Here is a 6,005-nt window from a genome sequence, read left to right as displayed (position 1 = left end):
CGCTTGTTGGACAGACAAAGAGAGACAGAGAGACAGAAAGTGAGAAATCACCCTCCAGAGTGATGCCCACGCTGCAATCCATTCTCCACCCATTCTCCTCTCAGGGTCTTGGGCACACATAAATATGCACCCAGCATGAGTTTTAAGCCACCAGGTCTGGGACTTGAACTGCTGTCAACTACCTGGGAGTCCAGCAACATAACCATTCCACCATTTGCTGGTTTTCATATGTTTCATTTTTAAATAGGTATTTAGTGTTTTGTCCTCTATGAACTTAAATGTTTGTACCTGCTACTTCCTCCCAATATACACCTTTATTTTTACTGGTTTCTTTCCTGTTTTTGTTCTTTAGGCATTCCCTATGCATTGCTCAACCTGGCTACTGTTCACATTCCCTCCAAGTGCTATTCTTTTTTTAATTTAATTTATTTTAATTTTTATATTACCTTTAGTCACATATATCTTTACAGTGAATTACATGTAAAAATATGGAACACTTGACGATTTTGCGTGTCATCCTTGCACAGGGGCCCTACCAATCTCTGTATGGTTCCAATTTTAGCACATGTGCTGCCGAAGCAAGCACTCTGCCTGCTGTCCTGACATTCTTTCCACATTGCCGCATCCCACATCCACCGGGGCTTGCCTTCCACTAAGGAGCTCCTCATTCTCTTCTTTGTCAGTTCATTCCCTCCTGGCGTTTATTTTTATTTTTTTTATTTGTGTGTGTGTTTTCTTACTTCCTAGGTTTTAAATGAGAGAGTATGTGCTTTAACCCATGAGTTGCTAGTGCCAAGAATGTTGCCCGGCATGTATAGAATACTTAAGGAAGCAACGTAAGCCTAGTTCCCAGTGAGTCTTCTAAGCAGGATCAAGATAGACATGACAGCTTTAGTCCTGGCTCTCTCATCAACAAACAGGGGCACCTGCAGAAGCTTCTGTGATTCCGTCCAGTTTTCACATTCTAATAATCCTTATGAAACATTGTTCTTCCCATTCCTGAGTGTCTTCATCGGGGTTCTAATCAGGAGCCTTTTAAAATGAACTTCAATCCTGACACTCAGCAATGCCTTTCTAACGAGCTTGGGAACAGACACCAGCAGTTGTGGTGCAGCGGAGGGTGTGTGATGTGTTAAAATAGTCTCCAGAAGAGGTCATCTCACTGGCTGTCTCTGATGACTAATATAGAATTTAAGGCCAGCTATCCACAGGCAAATAGTTATTATTTTACCTATGGAGCTGTCTCACATTCCTGAGCTAACGTTGTTCACCTCACCTCCTGCTCTTCTCCCTTCATTCGGTGTGCATGATTCTGCAAATAAACTACATGGAAAAAGATTTAAGACATTTAGTAAATGTAAATCATTATAAAGGGCATAAGTTTTTTAATTCTAATATAGCAAATATCAGAAAATATAGAAAAATATTTCTCACAATTAAATAACTATGATTTATCCACATTAGAGATTTAAAAATTACTTTAGTAAGGAAGGGATTGAAAATTCCAAGTTGGTCTTTAATAAGTATAAATTATAAAAAGTACTGGTTTGTCCTGGCCCGCGGGACAGTCGAACAGGTTCCCTGAGGGAGGGAGTGAGAGATGGGACAAACACACGCACATACAATACGAGATGCTGATCAAGTCTTCTTCTTCCTCCGTCTTTTTCCGTTTATTGAGGAAAAATGGCGAGTTATATACAGCTGGTGGGCACCAATTGGTTGCCCGAAATGCAAATGAGATAGAACAGCACGAACCAATCATTGATGTGGGTGGATCTCTCCTATTGCCTAGAAACCCAGCCACTTCTGGGTAGAATGGTTGGTCACATGATTTCTGAGAAACATTTGCTCAGTGAGGAAGTGAAGCCTAATGTTTTCCAAGATGGTGGATAGCTCAAGATGGCGGATAGCTCAAGATGGCTCCCGTATGCAGTGCCCTCCACACCGTTCATTTAAAACATTGAAATAAATCAGATTAAATACCGACTAATACATATACATGTTTATAGTTGTGAAAATAAAGGTCAATACTGTTTGTTTCTTGTTTAAAGGGTAACCCGATTCATAGTGGCATTAGTTATCTTTTTTTCCTGGATTTTGCCACCTATTTTAATGTTAAATGATTTTTATGTGCAACTAGTCTGACTAGTTCTACCTACACGGGAACACATAGTTATCTTTATATCTTCAGCACTAAAAAGCATAGTTTTGGTATAACCTTAGACAGGCTTATAAGTTCTTTCTTCGCAGCCTTCTTACTCACCTCACCATCCACTCAAACAATATTGAGAATTGGTTTTTATTTAAATAATTATTTATTTAATTTTATTGATTATTATTTTTAATTTGCTATAGGGCACACTCAGAATTCAGAGAGAGAGAGAGAAAGTGAGAAAGCAAGTCCAAGTCTGGGACTTGAATGTCAGTTGACCACATGGGAATCCAGCACCTTAACCACCACGCCATCTGCTGACCCCAGGAATTGTTATGTGTTGGAGATTGAAATACATTATTTGGATGGACTTCACTATTATATTTTGAAATAAAGATACGGACAATAACTAAAAGACTGATTTCCTTTGAATTCTATGAAAAAAAAGGAATGTGACAGTGTGATGCTGAAAAGGCATGAAAAGGGACAGGGGACAGTTGGAAGGGCTTCACTTCCCTAACTTAGGTCCCATAAAAATGTTTCAAGAATTGATGTTGACAGTGGGAGAATGTAAACCAAATTCATTGCTTACATTTTATTTCTTAGTTATAAACTGGAGGAGTCCAACCCGGTGGGGCTCCAGGACCCGTCTGAGCCCCTTGACCTTTGAGCATCGCTTCCGGTCAGTTCAGTGAGTTGGCAAGGCCGCGACTGTACACCCCCCGACCATAGAACAAGCTTGGGTCACTTAGCATGTTGGCAAGGCCACCTGCTATTCGCTCCGGGACTATGATAGCCTTGCTGAGAAGTGACCCCCCTCTGACTCCCCGATATACTACTATAAAAGAATTACATAGCTCCCTCATACATCTTGAGTGTGTGGTAAGATTTCCCAAAAAGTCCCCCCGACCGCTCCCCTTTACCCTGACCACTTACTGTTAATTACAACGCTTCATTGGGCACAGTAAAGGGTGTGCTAAAGTTCTTCCTGATCTTTGGAAGGCCCCTCAAGACACATTTAATATAAATAATCTTTTCACGTACAATAGGACTAGGCCGAAACTGGCCCAGGACGCTCTCGTCCCATGGTAACTAATGTTCTAACAAAATACATAACAGTGGTGCCATAGGCTACACAAGTGTATCCACAACACCATAAACCCATTTTAAAGTTTTTCATTAACTTATTAGTCACTTCACCACCAGTTGAAAAGGCTGTATCCCCGCCCTCACCAAGTGAACACTAACTCCCCCCCTTCAGGATAGGTAAATATATTAGGATTCCTTACGTTTTAAATCCCTATAGAATTATATAAGTATCATTCTTTATAAAAATCCATAAGAACTAATATCTATGCTTAAAATTTTCTTTTAGTAATCATAAGACGGCTGCTGCTAAACATCAGTTGATAGTTAACTCTGCTTGCTAAAACTGTTCCCTAAAACTGCACTGCTTGAAGTTACCAAGAACCTGCTTTCATCAATCAAACAATTGTTGAACTGTATCGATGATTAATAAACTTGCCCTTAATCAAACCCTAAATGATTTCTATTGTTAAAACATTATGAATTAATCATTAGTACACGTAGCCCCTCTCCCATTTACTTGCATGTATCCCATTTTCAATAAAAAGGCACGGTGATTCCTAGCAGTTGTCACTCCTCAGAGAGTGATCTTAGAGGAGTGTCCGGCTTAGGACGTGCATGAAAAAGCACGAGGCCTTTGTCTTTCTTTCCCTCCAGCGTCGCCTCCATGGAGCAAACCCACCCCCGCCGAGGCTGGTCCCCGGCAATAAACGAAGTGGGGAAGAAGAAGGAAGACCCAGGGGAAGTGTTCCTGTAGGAGGGCACAAGCTGACTCCCTGCTTGGCCTGCACATCAGAGATTCTCCCTGGACCAGGCCTTCATGACTGAATGCTCTACATGGAAATCATCATCTCCTCCAAATTCCTTTCCAAATCCTGCTGCCACAAAACCAGAGCCATTGCAGCCTACACACGTGACTATTTGCTGATGCGTGAGGGTACAAGAAATAAAAAACTTTGGACTTTAGTTGCCACAGAGGCCAGCACTGCAGAAACATTTGCTACTCTGAGAAACAAGAGGTTGTAGATAGAAGGCTGGTCACACTGGCCAGGAGATACGGACTGAGTCCAAGTGAAGTCTTCGTGGTTCCCGTGAAAATCTGTATCCCATTCCTACTGCTGTGTGCTCATTAGTGACATGTATTTCACCCTTTGAAAAATTCTAGTTTTTCCATCTATATTGGGGACACCCTGGGAAGAAGGATGGGTGGTATGTGGGAATGTAACTGTGTTCAGGAAGCCGAGTGGAACTCCCACGTTCACATGAGCTTCCCCTTTTGTATTAACCAAAGGAGTAAGAGGGTATGTAACCATAGTAACACTGTTACTACATAAATAGTTCCAGAAATCCTTGTCTTAAGAGATTTCTTAAGAGAACATTCTCACACTGCCAAACCTTTCATTCTTTTAGGAATAATGTTATTTTTTTAACAGTCAAATCTAAATTTTAAGTAGCATTTATAATTTTTTTCTTTTTAGGTTTTTGCCACCCATTTTGTTTGGGTGTGGTCACCAGAGAGAGAGACAGAGAGGGAAAGTGAGAAACCACCTTCCCCCTGGGGGCATGGTCACACCCTAATCCCATCTCCTCCATAGAGGATCAAGCTGCCAGGTCCAGGGACTTAACCTCCATGCCACCAGCTGGCCTCAGCACTTATGAATTTTTAAAAAATCTTTTTTTCATAAGTTATCAGGAGGTGTGCGTGTGCTCTCCAAAGAGAGAGAGAGTAGAAGAGAGAAAGCACCCTCCTCCCAGAGGGTTATGGTTACAATGCAATCCTTTTTCCTCCATTTATCCATTACGTCAGGGTTTGGGGCATGCACATGTATGTGCCTGAGTGTTTTCCAAGCTGCCAGGGCTGGGATTCGAACTGTAGTTGACCATATGGGATCCAACTCCCTATACATAGAACAACATACATACATAAAATATCCCTGCACTATGGGGTTGTCTGAATATTTTTTTAATATATATATATTTAAATTTATGATAAAGCATACAAGAGAAAGAGAGAAGCACCCTTCCCAGGGCTGGGCACCCTGCAATCCCCTTCCTTCAGTTCTCTGGCCTGACAGATCTTGGGCACTCATGCCTGTGGCTGGCACGTTTCAGGGTGACTGGACTGGGTATTTGAACCGTAGTCACCTTGTGAGACAGGCTACTCTTGAGAAGCACATTAGCACAGTACCATGGAGCCCTCAATATTTTACACAATGTGATTATTTTTAAAGTTATCATTATATGATAATCATGTGGATTTTAAAATAATAACAAAAATAACTATTGTTGTGATTTGATCAAGGTGCATTACTAAAATCAGTCAATAATATCAGAAGGTAGATACACAGAAATGTAATTTTACTTGAATATAGTTATTTTAAAGTACAGTCACTTCGTCTTAGTATCACAATTCAAAATAACTCATCCACAAATTTCCTGAGGGTTCTGAGGATCATGAATAGCATGAAGGTGCATTATATTTGCAATTCTCTTCATTATACATCAGATTAAAAAGCTGATGCAAAACCATAATCCATTTTGTTTAAACTCAGCATTTTCTATTCCTTCTTTGTCTAGGGCTAAAAGCATCATGTTAGGAGCTTCCTAAATAGCCCCTGGGGAAAATTTCAGAGCTAAGATTACTGTAGACTGGTTGGTCCTTTTACGGAGAGATGATGGTGTTGACTCCTTTGTAAATAAAACATGGTTTCTGAGTTTTCCCAGCTTCAGCAATGGGTTTACCCCGGTCCCTTCAAAAGCTCTGTCC

At 40.8% G+C, this 6,005-nt stretch overlaps 1 non-coding gene across 1 annotated transcript; it reads right to left on the bottom strand.

Annotated features, from left to right (window-relative positions):
* Positions 1 to 482: 482 nt before the first annotated feature.
* Positions 483 to 586, bottom strand: LOC114009647 (U6 spliceosomal RNA). Its single transcript, XR_003551037.1, has one exon. It is a non-coding gene; the product is annotated as a U6 spliceosomal RNA (small nuclear RNA).
* Positions 587 to 6,005: the final 5,419 nt, after the last annotated feature.

The sequence above is a fragment of the Tupaia chinensis genome, unplaced genomic scaffold (assembly GCF_000334495.1).
Source record: "Tupaia chinensis unplaced genomic scaffold, TupChi_1.0 Scaffold000578_2, whole genome shotgun sequence".
Lineage (NCBI taxonomy): Eukaryota > Metazoa > Chordata > Mammalia > Scandentia > Tupaiidae > Tupaia > Tupaia belangeri.
Note: the sequence above shows the minus strand (reverse complement) of the source record. Positions and strands in the feature narration are given on the sequence as shown.